The sequence below is a fragment of the Perognathus longimembris genome, chromosome 11 (assembly GCF_023159225.1).
Source record: "Perognathus longimembris pacificus isolate PPM17 chromosome 11, ASM2315922v1, whole genome shotgun sequence".
NCBI lineage: Eukaryota > Metazoa > Chordata > Mammalia > Rodentia > Heteromyidae > Perognathus > Perognathus longimembris.
In genome coordinates this window covers 47,618,975-47,634,028 of record NC_063171.1, presented here as the reverse complement: position 1 = coordinate 47,634,028, position 15,054 = coordinate 47,618,975, and the positions used below count along the sequence as shown (strand labels likewise).

Here is a 15,054-nt window from a genome sequence, read left to right as displayed (position 1 = left end):
ATGGAGTTCACTGGTCATAGAGTTCACTTGGGGAGGGGCACTGGGTGGCAACTTGGTTAGTGTGATACACTGGATTCTAGGAACGATAAGCCCCCCAAAAAAGATCACTCCCTTCCAAGTTGACCCAGAGACTAGGGAGAGGCAAGTAGGGCATGGAGACCCCAGGGGGCAGAATGTGAAAGCACATCCCTGGAGGCAATCATCAAGACAGATCATGTTTTTATAAAGTCTTTTATTTTTTAAGTGCAGAGGGAAAATGCATGATGAAAGGGGTATAAACCTTTGCTATTAAACCAGAATTAGACCTTGCACTTGCATGGGCCGCCTCTCTTATCCCGTCCTCACCCTGGATTTTCTGATTTGACTCAGTGGTCCTAGAAATACCACCAATCATGGTATCTGATATCCTTGTCCGAAATAAAAATGCAATCTCTCAGAAGGATCTGGATATTAAGTCTCAGCTAATGTTAATTCTAATGTTAAGTGGCTTACCAAGTGCCTTCCAGACAGATTTTTTTTAAGGTGTAGAAAGAGAGAGATTACTATTGCTCGTCTTTGGGGGCGCAAATGCAGGGCCCCGAGTTAATCTGGTTTCTCACTCCAACTAGACTTCATTTGTTGCCTATTCTAGATGGTGAGCACAAGGGGGCGCTGACGGGCTTAGAATTAATTTCTAGTTTTAACTTGCAAAACTCACCAGTCTCTGGCACTTCTCTAAGGAAGAGCACAGAATTATTCTCAACAGATCACCCACCTTTTATGGATTTTGCAGCGAGCTGTTGTGAATTTTACTACAAGAAGGTATGTAAAAAATTACCCACTGCAAGAGAACCTTTCTTTGGGACCCAGGATGAGTATTGTTTAATCATACTAAAATCACATGGTAGTAATGATAATGATGATGGTGATTATGATGATTACGATGATAAGGATGGGGATGGTGGTGATAAGACTATCCATTTTCTTTGTCATGGACATCATTTTGCAAACAGCTTCATGATTTCTTCTTTCTGGTGCTGGGGATTGAACCTAGAGCCTTGCACATGCTCCGCTACTAATCTACATTTCCAGCCTACCACTTCACAATTTGTAAGATGAGTTAGAGTATTTCATCTGAATCCAAAGGCCCTTATAATTTTAAAGATGCATTCTTAAGTTGATTTATAGTAGGTCCTATTCCCTTTTGTTTGTTTTTCTTTAAGACACATTCTTGCATGTGACTCAGGCTGGTCTCAAACTCAAGATTCTCCCAACTCCATCAAGAGTGCTGGGATTGCGAAGGTGGACCACCACACCCAGCTCAGGTTACCAGTGCCCAGAATGTGTGCAAGAAAGAAGCATTTAGTTAAATCTGTCTTGTAGCTGCAGTAGGGTCCCTCTTTATAGCCTCTAAATACATATTCTCCTCCTCTCAATCAAGAAGTCATTATTTATGGTTAACTGAGTTCAACACAACAAATTTATGTGTGTGTGAAAATAACATACTGTAGTTTGATTACATTTATGTGGATTTTTCTCTTTTCAAGGTGCGTAGAGATGAAAGAACACTGTGTTCCCATCTTTCTTATTTTCATTTTTCCTACAAAAATTATATAGCTACTACATGAACACAGTTGATATGAAATATATATTTTCTGAAACTAGAAACTGATTTTAAGTTTTGGTGGTTAACTGGGGAAATCCTGGTTTCTCACTAGGAAAATGGTCAAATCAACTTGAACAATTCATAAAGCATCCTGCAAGGAAAGAGCCAAGCAAGTTGTACCTATAAAATGTTATCCATGGCAGTGTATCAAGGAAGAAGTGAGTTCACACTGATCAGTTACAATCCCACAAGTCTAACCTTTCAGGTACAGTGTGGCAATGTGTATGACATAAAGCTTTATATCAAAAACTACAAACTAGTGTAAAAAAAAAAAAAAAAGAATTCAGATTCCCAGAAGGAGCTGGGGGAAAATGGCTGATAGCTCTGTGTTGAAAGAAACTGATTTACACACCATGCTGTTTCTGTCATAGCAAGGAAACAGAAAAGTGTGTGCACAATATATACTATTACTGTGTGTGCGTGTGTGTGTGCATGCATGCATGTGTGTGTATATGTGTTTTCTGCTCCTGGGGATTGAACTCAGGGTTACAGAGCCTCTCCCTTAGCCTTTTTGCTCAAGGCTAGGGGTCTAACACTTGAGCCATTCCTTCATTTCTGGCTTTTTGGTGGTTAATTGGAACTAAGAGTCCCATGGACTTTTCTGCCCAGGCTGGCTTTAAACCATGATCCTCAGATCCCAGCCTCCTGCGTAGCTATGATTACAGGTGTGAGCCACCAATGCCCAGAATAATACACAATATTATTACAATAGAGGTTTCAAGTTGAGGAAGACACAAATTTAAGTATTTAACAAAGTATTAATAAATGTAATATTGTAACAGATTAAACTCTATAACTTTTAAGTTTTCAAAACTCCAGAAAATAAAATTCTTCAGAATGGTTTAATTAGGAAATTTTTTTGTTAAATTTAAAAATTAAGAACTCAGACAAACTTACATGACATTTTAAATCATCTCTTAAACTATTTTTATTCTAGCAATTTAGACTGTTTTATATGGCTACCTATAAAACTTTTATGTGGCAATCTATCAACTTTTCTGCATCAAGAAATTACTGAGCTAATTGTTAATACATTATTTACCCAAATATTTTCTTCCTTTGCTTTTAAAATACTATGCATTGGTAAATATGAATGAATATTTGTAGTCTAGTTAAATACTTGCAAATAGTTTATTCCTTAGAACAACCTTAGAAATCCTAGTTTTGCTTAGATTAATCCTTGGCAACCCTGGAAAACAGCATAATCTTAATTTACATACTGTCTTAATTCCAGACCAAACTATCTAGTTCTGATGTCCCTCGGAGGGCAATTTCAATAAGGAATCGGCTCTGTAGAAATTTCTTCAGAAAGTTTTTTTTCTTTTCAGAAATGTTTTTCTGTATTTTAAGACTTTGCAAAAATTCTAGTGCTGTACATAAAAAAAGAAATATTCCAATTACTAAGACGAGGGTTTGAAAACTTAGCATTTTATATTGATGAGCCTTCAGGTTTCTTTTTTTCTTTATGGTTTGCAAAGTGCGCACGAGAGGATACATTAATATATAATGTTCTGTATGTTACAGTTGCATTTATAACTTTTATAACGAAAACTAGAGCCCTGTCAGAAAGATTATCTTATTTACTTATAAAGTTATCAAGCAACTTTTCAGATTACTCTTTTGGAAGACAACCAAAGGGGGGAAAGTATTTAGGAAATGGAAATATCTCATTATAGTAGTTAGGCATGCTTGATAAGTTCTGCACAGACTTGCAAAGCCGGCTCACTTCAACTACAAGCTGTCAAATCAAAACCATGATATCCCCAAACAACATAAAAAAGCAACACGAAGAGGATTGCATGAGAAAATACAGAATACATGCAAAACATTTCAAAGGGCTTCCTCTAGCTTTTAGAAGGACTTCAAGAATAGTTGCCTGAAAAAGAAATGAACAGATATTGATACCTTGGTTTCACAAGGCTACTACAACTGACCTTTCTAGAACAAAGTGAGAATTGCTTATAAGGATGCCTTATTTTTAACTGAGAAAATAAATGCATGAGTACAAGACAAATGACATTTAATCTAAACAATCTCGTTACCATTCTTAGTGCAATTGGTTCTAAGAGAGAAAATCAAATCACCAAGTATACGGAAGCTTGGCAATCAAAAGAATGATTTCTCCTTAAAAGTCACCAGTGATTAGTTTCATATTTAATAATTATATTTTGAGACTTGCCTCCTCTAGTGAGTTTGCATGCAACCTTGGCTAGACTAAAGATTTTAATAAGTGTGGTGAGATTGTGTTTGCAGGAAAAGTTTAGAAGTAAAAAGCTCATTTGTTTAACATAACACTCCTTTATGTTCTATATGTGCTATCAACCATTATCAAGGTTTTATTTTCCTTTAGCCAGCAAATCAAAATGTTTGGTTAGTGTTCCCGACCACTTTGCAAATCAAAAGTAAATATCTAAATAAAGCTGTATGTCAACTTTTTAATTGTATAAACAATATAATTGTAAAAACAATAGCTGTATATATTGAACTCATTTTAATATATCTGTCTTACTCATAATGTTACTTATTAGGTTGTTTTAATGGCATTTAAATTTTCCCCAGTTTCAAAGTGCTTTATAAGTTATGTAACCCAAATAATATTATATTTTTCAGGAACTAATTCAAGATGAACAGAAATCCTCAGTATTTTTAAACATTCAGTTTTTCAAATAGGAATAAGAGCTTCATCCATTTATTTGCTCAATAAGCAATGGTTTTTCCTTCATTTGCTAGAGTAAACTAGAATTCAAGATAGGTAATGGTGACATTTTATGATAGTATCTAGGAGCAAAAACCTTTCCTTTCTCATCAAGGAGTCAACCTAAAGATCTATGAAAATGATGTTCGTTTCATATTCAACACTAATGAAGTTCTTCTATGGATATAATAACAGAATGACATCTTGCACCAAAAACTCAGATTTTAGTAAGGCAAGAAGAAGGGGACAAAATACAAGATCTCTGGCTGAGTTTGCATAACCTGCCATGTGTTTGCTCCTGCTTTTAACGTCTTCTGTTTCCTCAGTTAAACAAATGAAGTCACTGCAGTCAACTTAGGTGTGTTGGTTTGTGTTTTTCTGTAAGGAAATGCCCATGGAAAAATGGCTAGATGTCTTGCAAATCATCCATGGCAATGCAAAAATTACAGCAAGTTTGCTTTAAGAATCACAGTGCCTTCCCACTCTTCCTGAACTAAACAAAACCTGCCTTGGGAAGCAATGCACAAGTGGGATTCTGCATATCCACTGCCGGTCACCCAGGCACCCAGGCAGGCTCCGCCAGCTCCTGCAAGGCAGTCTTTTCAGCCAGGAAGAGAGCAGTTCTGTAGAGTCCTCATCCATCAACCCCTCGGCATGAACACAAGTCTGCTTCATTCTCAGAGCACTAGAAAAGAAACAAAGATCCTCTTTCTTCCAAGAAAGAATCCATTAAAAAAAAAAAAAAAAGGAAAACTACGTAAATACTTTCTTTACTTAGTAAAAATCAAATTCTAAAAACAAAAAAAAAATAAGATTTTCATTGTTGGCTAAAATATGTTCTCATATTAACATAAAGAGCAAAAGTGTTGTATATTTTAAATCATTTGAAGCTTTAAAAACCAACGTGTTTAAGAATTTAATGCCAAAAATGGAAAAAAAAAAAAAAGGATGACACCCTTAATGTGAGAAATCGTGTTTTGCTAAAGCAAAATCCACCACCCATAGTGTGTGCACATGGTGCTAATGCTACAGTGGAGAATGTTTTTTTCCCAATTCAGCATGCCTAGATTATAACATGCTGGCTGATGGCCTACATTCTCTCGTGCCCACTCTCTTCTATGAGAATGTATGCTCTCACAAAGCCCAGCACTTCTGGGATCAAGCTGCCATTTCTGAATTCACTTGCTTTCTTCCTTGCTTTCTTCCTTTCTATCTTTCTCACTCTTTCTTATCTTTTTTATTAGTCGGGAGCCGTCCCTGAGCTTTTTCATTCAAAGCTAGCAGTCTACCATTTTGAGCCACAGCACCACTTCCAATTCTGTGGAGGTTTATTGGAGTTAAGAGGCTCATCAACTTTTCTGCCCAGGCTGGCTTTGGATGGTGATCCTCACGTCTCAGCCTCCTGAGTAGCTTACAGACATGAGCCACCAGCTCCCAGCTCACATCTTGAATTCTGATTGTGTGATCATGGGCAAGTTGTTAAACATTTCTGTGCCTCAGTTTCCACACCCATGAAGAGGTCATAATAGCACCTAATTATTCTACAATTCTTCTATGGCTCACTGGAGTAAAATGTAAAGTGCTTAGTGTATAGTAGGCACTGGTTAATATAAATTATTATCTCTTACTTTCTTGAATTCTGCATTGTAATTCTACAAGGAGTGAAAGCTCAGTTTAATAAGCATAACAGGCAATAGGGAGCGGAATTTCAATATCCTTAGTAAAACAGAAACTGAACCCAAGCCAGGTTTCTTGCATTCAGCCAGGGGAAAATTTGTACACACAAGAATGTTGGGGGGGTTGTGGGAGATATTTGTTGTTGTTGTTTTGTTTTGTTTGGAATATGAAGAAAGACATACCCACCAAGAGACCCTGTTGATTGGAAAACACACCTACCACCCCTGTCTTCAGGAACTGCAATTTCACCATGTGAGAAAATGGTTCTCAACGGGGCCACCTGCACTACCAGATCCTCATTTCTACTGACTTATTCCCATCTGTACAATTATCACACACACACACACACACACACACACACACACACACACACACAGATGGTAATAATATATGACTGCAATATTTATATGGCAGTAAAATGTACTTAACACAAAATTTATCTTTTTACCATGTTGTCCCTTTAACCATTTCTAGGTGCAGGGTTCTGTGCCATGCAGTTACTTTCCTGCTGTGCCCTCAACGCATCATCCACCAGCAGAGCTTTGTCTTCATTTCCTTGAGGAATCTGCATCCTGTTCATTACTAGCTCCTGTGCCCCCACCTCATCGGTATTCTGCTTTTCACCACCGGGAATTTGACTCTCCTGAGGACTTCATGAAAGGTCATCATACAATACCTCTTCTTTTTATAGTGTTAATATAATTTTAGTGCCTCCCTTTGATTCTCTATGTTTTCAACCATAGTCCCGTTTCTCTGTTCTTCCCTCCTCGTAAAACTTTCAGAAAAGTTGTCTGTACCTGTTGATTCTGTCTTCTCCTTCTCTATCCTGTGTTCAAAGTACTCTAATGGGACATTTTACCCCAATATACCATTATCTACCAAAATACTGACATAAATAAATAAATAAAAGCCAAGGATGGGTTCTGTTTTCTCATAGTCCCCAGTCCAGCCATCAGCATCAGTGGACATGTTCTCTGTTCTCTGCAGGCACGGACTGGCCTCATTTTCACAATTATCAGGGACTGGGCTGGGGATGTGGCCTAGTGGCAAGAGTGCTTGCCTCTTATACATGAGGCCCTGGGTTCAATTCCCCAGCACCACATATACAGAAAACGGCCAGAAGTGGCGCTGTGGCTCAAGTGGCAGAGTGCTAGCTTTGAGCAAAAAGAAGCCAGGGACAGTGCTCAGGCCCTGAGTTGAAGCCCCAGGACTGGCAAAAAAAATAAAATAAAAATAAAACAATTATCAGGGACAGTGCACAGGACCTGAGTTCAAGCCCCAGGACCAGCACATACACACACACACACACAAAAAAAAAAAAAAAAAAAAAAACTTGCCTTTCCTTAGAAATAATTTGAGAGGGAGTGGGGAAGGGGGGAAAATAAGGGAGGAAGTAACAAGTAGAACAAGAAATGTACTCATTGCCTTTCATATGAATTTGTAACCCCTTTGTATCACACTTTGACAATAAAGAAAAAAAAAAGAAATAATTTGAGAAACTAATCTGTATTCTTTCCTGGGTGATCTCATCTAAGTCTAGTTCCATAGTTGTAAATGTGTTATTTCTTTCATTTCCTCACATTACCTTTTCCTTTTCTTTCCTCTTGTTGGTGTGGTGTGGGGTGTGTGTATGTGTGTGTGTGTGTGTGTGTGTGTGTGTGTGTGTAACTGAAGCCTTGTACTTGTATCTGAGCCACATCCCCAGTCCTTCTGCCTTGATCATGTTGATCTCGGGTCTCACTTGTTACCCAGGCCTCCTGGACCACAGTCCTGTGCCTAGCCTGGCTTAGAAGCACAATTCTCCTAGTCTCAGTCTCCCAAGTAGCTAGAATTTGAACAATATCTGATGATCATGTTAATAACTCATTTTATCATCTCAATCCTAATCCTATTGTATGACTGATTGCCAACTTAAAATCTCTACTTGGATGCCTATAGGAATATCAAATTTCATATGGTCAAAGCAGAACTATAAATTAAATAGTGGAAGGAAAGAAGGAAAGGAGGGAAGGAGGGCAGGAGGGAGGGAGGGCAGAGAAAGAAATGAAAAGGAAAACAAGGAAGGAAAAGAAAAGGGGGGAGGGAGAATAAAAGAAAAGAAAGAGAAAGTAGGAAAGAGTATTGTCTTTGTTTTGGGAAGTTTTTGTTTTGTTTTGTTTTGTTACCAGTCCTGGGGCTTGCACTCAGGGCCTGAGCACTGTCCCTGGCTTGTTTTTGCTCAAGGCTAGCACTCTACCACTTGAGCCACAGCGCCACTTCCAGCTTTTTTTCTTTATATGTGGTGCTGAGGAATCGAACCCAGGGCTTCATGTATACGATGCAAGCACTCTACCACTAGGCCATATTCCAAGCCCCAGAAAGAGTATTGTCATAAAAGTATTTTGACAGAAAAAAAGAAAAAAGGCATTGGGAGGACATCTCAGTTTCAAGGGAAGATGGCTACTGCCGGGCAATGGTGGCTCACCCCCGTAGTCCTGCTTGCTGCTCAGGAGGGGAAGATCACGAGGATGAACATTTGAGGCTAACTGCAGCAAGAAGCTCATGAGATTCCATCTCAACCAATAGCTGGGCACAGTAACACATGCCTGTTATTCCCAGCTATCATAAGAAGCATATGAATGAGGATGGTGGTCTGGGCTGTTATAGGGGAAAAGTGACACCTTATCTAAAAAACAGTAACAAAACTAAACAAACAAACAAAAAACAGCAAAAGAGCCAGTTATATGGCTCAAGGGTAGAGTGCCTACCTAGCAAACATAACACCCTGACTTTAAACTCTAATACCATCAAAAAAAGAAAGAAGGAGAAAGGGATGGAGAGAGGGAGGGAGGGAGGGAGAGAGGGAGGGAGGGAGGGAGGAAGGAAAAATGACTGCTGATGAAAAAGTTTTTATCTGATGCAAAGACTTATTATAAGGTTGTAGTTAATTAGGACAGTGCAAGGGTAGAAAACAGATTAGAAGAGAAATAAAATTATGGACACCATCAGTGACAGCAGTGAAACCGTACAAGAATAGAGTGCTTTTTCTATAATGCCATTGGATAAGCTGCTTAGCCTTATAAGAAAACAAATGAAACTTGACTCTCACCTCAAACAAAGTTAATATATTTATTAAATTAGTTTTAAAATTAAATTAGTTTTAAAAATCTCTTTTTAAAAATATAGATATGGAGGCTGGGAATGTGGCTTAGTGGTAGAGTGCTTGCCTAGCATGCATGAAGCCCTGGATTCGATTCCTCAGCACCACATAAACAGAAAAAGCCAGAAGTGGCTCTGTGGCTCAAGTGGTAGAGTTCTAGCCTTGAGCCAAAGAAGCTCAGGGGCAGTGCCCAGGCCCTGAGTTCAAGCCCTGGACAGGCAAAAAAAGAAAAAATATGTTCTCACAGGGGATATACCTTAATCTGAATATTCATGTATTCTTCTAATACTAAGTTTCCATTAATGAACATGAAAAAATGGAAATACAGGGTAACTAGACATCTCTATCATAAATTCTTGATTGAAAAAAATTCCTCCCATTGAAACTAAAGGTAAAAGTGATAAGCTATGGGGCAGCTTTTTGGCTTTCCCATTTTTCTCTGTTTGTTCCTTTGCCAGAATAAAAAGAACATTATGAATAATCTTCAGAAAATCTGTGGGTATTTTTACAATTCATAATAAGACCATTGATATAGAAAATTATAAGTCAGTGGTCTCACATCTATTCTCTCTTGGGAACACTGATTTCTAACCTAGAATATAACACCAAAAAGAAGGAAATGGATGCTTATAACTGGCTTCAGAGTCTTACACTGATTGTGTTACCTCCTTGAGTGCTCTTTTGGTAGGACATGGAACTGGTATGGCAAGTTGAGTATCCTGGATGCATTCTGCGACTTGAGAAAAATCAAATAAATATATGAGCAGTAAGGTTAAGAATTCTCAACATACAAGGAAAGTTTTAGTCTCAGGATAGACAAAGTCAACCCTTAAACCCCTAGCATAAAATCCATAGAACTGATTCCCAGAAACAAATACAAGGCTTCCTTTTATGAGATCATACTACCCAAGTTTAAACATCAAATAAAATATTATACTAAAGCGCATATTACATTTGTTGACTTGTTCCATGCCAACTTACACCTTGAAATAAAATTGACAAGAAAGAAGAAACCATAACTTTTATTTTGCCAACAAAATATTGTCATGCTAGAAACTTCCGCCTCAATAGATTCAGGTCAACTGTGTACAACCTAACCGAAAAGCCAATGAGAGATAAAAATGTTGACTTACGAGAGGAATAAGACAGCAAAGTCACATTATGATGATTGAAATTAGGCTGTTTGATGAAGGAACTTAGCTCCAATGTCTCCCTGGGACAGTATCAGAGGTGGGATTTGAACCCTGCATAGCAGTCCTCCCCCACCCCTACTCTTCATTCTGCAGTTCCTCTGCCTTCAGTTTCTTTAAGACAATAAGGGAGTTAGTCACAGACAAATTTGACATCTTTTATATAGTATCATCTACAGAATAGGGACTTAATATCCATGTTTGCTGGGGAGATAAATGAGAATGGGGAATCACTAGGAGAAAAAAGATCACTTATTCAGTAAATTGGCAGAATGGGGGCAAGGAAGTCAGCTGGCTAAGAATTTCACTTGAGTCATTTTCACCTTCGTGTTTTCTTTTACTTCCCTCAAAATTACATGAACCCATTTAAACTTTGGAATTTTGTTTGTTTGTGTTTGCCAGTCCTGGGGCTTGAACTCAGGGACTGAGCACGGTTCCTGGCTTCTTTTTGCTCAAGGTTAGCCCTCTGCCACTTGAGCCACAGCGCCACTTCCAGCTTTTTCTATATAGGTGGTGCTGAGGAATCGAACCTAGGGCATCATACATACGAGGCAAGCACTCAACCACGAGGCCAGAATCCCAGCCCATGAACTTTATAGAATTGTATTCAGAAAAGTGGATGCACCTGTTGAAACTGAAGTGCAATTACTGGGATGAATAGTTAAATTAGGAAATATGACTAATACAATTTTCTAAAGCTTTCCAAGTAGTAGGTACAAAATATTACAATTTCTTACTATCTTTTGCTATATTTAATAAACTGATATTTATCTGTTGATATAAGACAAGTCCAAGTCCACAATCAGCCATCTAGGCTTGGGAGATGACTCAAGTATTGCTTTCAAAAAGCTTTCTATAAACTTTTTTTTAATACTTATTACATTTTTTGTACATCTTAATGGACTTCTTCAAAATATTTCATACGCATATATAATATACTGTGGTTGTATTCATCCTCTATTTCATTCTCTTGTCTTTTTCTTTTCTCCTTTTTTGTTGATTTGTTCATCTTCCCAAATAGTTCCCTTACTACTTTCATGACTTTGGGGAATTTTGTAAAAGTTATGTTTATATAGTAATATTTTATATAAATAGTTGCACAAAAGGGCTTGGAGGGGCCAGGAATGTGGCCTAGTTATAGAGTGCTTGCCAAGCATGGATGAAGCCCTGGGTTTGATCCTTCAGTATCACATAAACAGAAAAGGCTGGAAGTGGCACTGTGGCTCAAGTGGTAGAGTGCTAGCCTTGAGCAAAAAGAAGCCAGAGACAGTGCTCAGGCCCTGAGTCCAAGCCCCAGGACTGGCAAAAAATAATAATAATAAAGTTTATGAATCCCCAAGTAAATATGTCTATTCTAAATTCTTCTTACACACTTTACACATCTACACACACATGCACACACACACACACACACACCTACTGAAAGTTTCTTTGGAATCTTGTCCCATATTAGTGAGTACACACAGTGGGCACTTAAAATTCCTGCTATAAAGTTTAGTAGTAGAGTGCTTACCTTGCATAAGTGAAGCCCTGGGTTTGATTCCTCAGTACCACATAAACAGAAAAATCTGGAAGTGGTGCAGTGGCTCAAGTGGCAGAGTGCTAGCCTTGAGCAAAGAGAAGCCAGGGACAGTGCCCAGGCCCTGAGTCCAAGGCCCAGGACTGGCAAAAAAATAAAAAACAAAACAACAACAACAAAATTCCTGCTATAATGGGTGAATAGTGTGCTAGCATTTTTAACTACTCCCTGCTTTCTTCCTGTGTAATCTCCACAGAGTGTCCCCAAACTAATGATATTCATCTTGTGTTCAAAATGAGAAGATGGAAAAGCCATCCTTTGATGACTATCCTAGCTTAAACTGGACCTCAGAATTAAGTCCTGCGTCATTCTTGAGCAAAGCTTTAGGGAAGAGATACGTGGAAGAGGAGAGCAACCACAGGAATAATGAGCAATACTTTGCATGACAGAACATTTTCCCATTTTCAAAACACTTTGGCAAACTATATTATAAAGCAGGCAGGGTAGGTCTGATTGCCTCCATTTTATTGATAAGAAATTCAGGTCCAGAATGGTTTCATGGATACCTAAGGTCATACAGCAATCTTAAGTGGCAGGGCAGAGACTTCCTTGCAGGTAGAGCTTTGGACCCAGTTTCTATATTTCTTACATCAAGAATACAGTTGTTGCTGTTGTTGTTTTTTTGACTTTTGCCTTTGTTTGTGAGGGAAACAGGAAGGTCAGATGGAATTTACAGTCTTTCAACTCTTTCAACCAAGATATTTTGTTTCAACCAAGAAATTTTATTTCTATTCATTGTGTCAGGTCATCTGGCTATTTTCAAAATGCCTACATGTTTTGCTTTATAATGTCTTAGTCATAGGAGTTTAATCATTTGTGAAGAATGAAATGGCTCTATCTTTACCAAACCCCACTGTAATCACTTGGTAAATGTCTGGAGTCATTTGTATTATTCCTTATGGGATAATGGGGTCAAAGTTGTAAAATCTGGAAATATTTTACCACTAGAATGCTGCTCTAGGCATTTCTCATTTTCAGTCTCAGCTTTCTCCACCCACTGTCACCTCTTGCAGGTAAAGAACCTTACTTTATATGACTCCCATAGTGAACAAAGCAATTCTGAAGATACTGATACAGGGTCTCATAGATCCTAAAGTTTGTGTCTTTCTCACTCCCTTCTCTTTCCCATCACCCAACTCACTCATGAAATGTGCTCTCTTCCTGGCTATAGTTACCAGCCTAGCTCTCTGATATGGGGAACTGACATGAGAAAATTTGCCAGGTTGTGGTAGTGTATATTTATAAGGCAAGTTTTTCAAAAGCTAACACAGGAAGATCAAGAAGTTTACAGCCAGTCTATCTTAAAAGGAAAAAAAAAGAAGAAAAGAAGAGGAAGGGAAGAGAAGGGAAGAGAGGAGAGGGAAAGGGGGTAGAGGAGGTTGGAGAGGGGAGGGGAAGGGAGGAGGGGAGAATGAAAGGAGAGGAGAGGAGGGGAGAGAACAGGGTGGAGGGGAGGGGAACAAAGGGGAAAGGGGAAAAAGGAAGTTCACCAGGCTGACCCTGTGTTGGTCACTGGCAGGTAATTAGAAAGAAAAACCTTTTCATGGGCTATTAGACACCAGCTATGAACAACCACAAAGTGGAAGACATTAACACCTGTTGATAATTGTTATCTTTTTCTAATTCCTTCAATATTCACTGAGCCAGACCAAAACAAACAAGTGACAAAACTTTTTTTAAAAAATCACTAAGAATCACAGGAAGGAAAATAAATTTATATGTGTTAAAATTTAAGATGAGTCCTTTACATTTTCCCCAACATTTTAGTAAAGGTGAAACAAGATGTCCAGAAATACTAATTCATAAGCAGCAGATCCAGCGTTTGAAGTTTATCCCCAAAACCCATATGCTTCCAGTTTATGTAAGTTCTTCCCAAACTTAAAGCACTCATGATTTCTCCTACTATCCTGTGCCACATACACTAGTTCTTTCTATGGAAGGAGCATGCTTTAGTGGATGGAATATGTTTCTGAAGTAAACATTCTTGACTATTACTGTTTCTGAGAGTGTGAAACAAGGGCGAAAAACCTGTCTCAAAATAAAATAAAATGAGGCCAAGAGACATTTGAAAAAGTGCTCTACATCATGGGCCATAAAAGAAATGCAAATCAAAACAACATTGAGATTCCACCTCACCCCAGTAAGAATGTCCTTCATCAAGAAAACTAACAATAACAAATGTTGGAGGGGGTGTGGCTAAAAGGAAACCCTACTTCATTGTTGGTGGGAATGTAAACTAGTTCAGCCACTCTGGAAAGAGGTATGGAGATTCCTCAGAAGGCTAAACATAGAGCTCCCCTATGACCCAGCAGCCCCACTTTTGGGCATCTAGCCAAAAGACCACAAACAAGAACACACAAAAGCCACCAGCACAACAATGTTCATCGCAGCACAATTTGTCATAGCTAGAATATAGACCCAACCCAGATGCCCCTCAGTAGATGAATGGATCAGGAAAATGTGGTACATATACACAATGGAATTTTATGCCTCTATCAGAAAGAATGACATTGCCCCATTCGTAAGGAAATGGAAGAACTTGGAAAAAATTCTACTAAGTGAAGTGAGCCAGACCCAAAGAAACATGAACTCTATGATCTCCCTCATAGGGAATAATAGCACAGGTTTAGGCTAGTCACAGCAGAGGATCACAAGAGCCCAATAGCTATGCCCTTATGAACATATAAGATGATGCTAAGTGAAATGAACTCCATGTTATGGAAACGAGTGATATATCACTGCTGTAATTACTTTCAACATGCCATGTGAAACAGTAAAAATAAATTTTTTTATTTAATTGAATTATAACTATTGTAGGCTGTGGTTCTTTTTTCCCCCTGTTTTTGGGGGGGCGGTTTTTTTTGTTTTTTTTTTTTGGCAGTGCCCAAAGTTTGATCTCAGGGCTTTACTACTTGAGGCATGACTCTAGTTCTTGCAGCTTGGATTCTTCTTTGAGATAGAAAGTTATTTTTTCCTGGTCCACCTAGATATTGGACACCTCCCCCAACCTCCCCATTTATATTTCCTGAATAGCAGAGATGAAAAGCACTTGCCACTACCACTAACTCTTCTATTAAGATTGGTTTGGCAAACATTTTGCACAGCCTGGCTTTGAAAATCCTGCTATTT

General features: G+C 38.4%; 1 long non-coding RNA gene across 1 annotated transcript; it reads left to right on the top strand.

Annotated features, from left to right (window-relative positions):
- The first annotated feature begins 200 nt into the window (after positions 1 to 200).
- On the top strand, positions 201 to 5,142 carry LOC125359708. The gene is made up of 3 exons (XR_007212606.1): positions 201 to 801; positions 1,698 to 1,803; positions 4,456 to 5,142. It is a non-coding gene; the product is annotated as an uncharacterized LOC125359708 (long non-coding RNA).
- The last annotated feature ends 9,912 nt before the right edge of the window (positions 5,143 to 15,054 follow it).